The sequence below is a fragment of the Populus euphratica genome, unplaced genomic scaffold (genome assembly GCF_000495115.2).
Source record: "Populus euphratica unplaced genomic scaffold, PopEup_1.0 scaffold714.1, whole genome shotgun sequence".
NCBI lineage: Eukaryota > Viridiplantae > Streptophyta > Magnoliopsida > Malpighiales > Salicaceae > Populus > Populus euphratica.
This window is the reverse complement of record NW_011500272.1, coordinates 220,804-222,595: the sequence shown is the minus strand read 5'-3', so window position 1 is coordinate 222,595 and position 1,792 is coordinate 220,804.

The following is a 1,792-nucleotide window of genomic DNA, read 5'->3' as shown; positions in this document are numbered from 1 at the left end:
GAAAAAGAGAATGTGTGTGTGAGACTCCAGCTGGCTTACATATAGGTGGTATGATTGCCTTTTTAATTTCTCATCTATAAAATCATCTATTCCTTCCTTTCATTTCTACTCAACCCATACCTTCAACAAGTATAGAAGTGTGTAGAAATGACAAGTTTCTCAGGTCATCACATAAAAATATTTATGTTTCGGTGGATCTAGTCCTGGAAAAGAAAAGGAGTTTTTAGAATCAGTAAATTATTTTGATCAGGTGCTAGTTGAGAGAGATTCATTTAGTGTATGGAGGAGGTAGTCAAGGTTAGGGGGCCATCCCCAAAGCTTTAACACAAGGAGACATCATTGGAAAAATAATTATAGAGGAACTACAAGTCTCCTTAATATCTGCTCGAATGAATGCAATGTTTATCCAATGCTTATGCATTCATTACCTTACCAAGTGGTCTAGGCACATTGGAAGAGATCTTTCATATTTTCTCTTAGGCCCAACTGCACATTCACCATAAATCCATAGGTCTGTACTTAAAAGAAGGCAAAATTAGACAGTTATTGGTTGAGTGTTTATTTATTTCACATATTTGACACATAATGTTTTCAACAGATTTTAATTAACCACTCCTTTTCAATTCTAGTACCTCGACTTTTCTAGCTAAAGATGCAAACTTGGCTTTGAGGTCATGATCTTCCCTAAGATTGTACATACCTCCACTAGATGTATGAGGTTTAGTTTTTCTCGGTGCCTTATAAGTACCCGCGATGTCCTACTTTTGAGCATTTTCAGCTAACAAGTCTAAGTATTCCATTGCTTTATTAGGGTCTTCATCTTTAAAAGTTTCATTGCACATCAATTCAACCATTTGTCTATCTTTAGGTGTTAACCCTTCATAAAAATATGTAACCAATCTATATCCTAACATTGATAAAATGTTTCTCTTGATTTTTGAGTGAAAGTGGTGATTTATATTTTGAAAGAGTTTGTTCTGTGAGATGAGAAAAACGTTTTCAAAAATTGCTGTTGCATTTCATCTCAAGCACGAATGGATCCAGGTCTCAAATTTTGTAGCCACGTTTTAGATTTATCTTTTAATGAAAAAAGAAAAAGCTTTAATCTGATGGTATTCATGCTACAATTTGAATCATTATATGTGTTGCAGACCTCCTCAAATTTTCTTAAATGCAAGTATGGATTTTCCAATTCTAAGCCATGAAAAGAAGGTAAAAGTTGAATAATACCTGGTTTAAAATTAAAATAAGATGCATCGGGAGGAAAAACTATGCATGATGGTGCACTTGTTCTTATGGGATTCATGTGGTCTCTAAGTGTTCTAGCACGATTATTCTCATTATTTTCATTTTGAAGTGATTGATTATCTTCTTCGGCCATATTTTCTGAAAATGATGAGGATACCCTACAAAGTCTACCACTTGATGTACGTGACCACACTCTCATGCACGTGCAGGAATAAAATAAAAAGAAGAAGAAAGCAAAAGAAGGAGGAAGAAAACAAAATAAAAAGAAACAAAGTTATATACAAGAAAAGTGAAAAGAGAAAATAAAATAAATACTATAATTTATACAAGAACTTACCTCCCCGGCAACGGCGCCAAAAACTTGACACGACTAAAAGATTGATGTCTTCTCCCAAGTGCAGGAGTGTCGAAGTAATAAATAACCCGGCAAGACCGGGGTCGAACCACAGGGAGGTTAATTGTACAAATTATAAACAACAATTATAAAACAACAATAACAACAACAACAATAGTAATAATAATAATAATAATAATAATAATAATA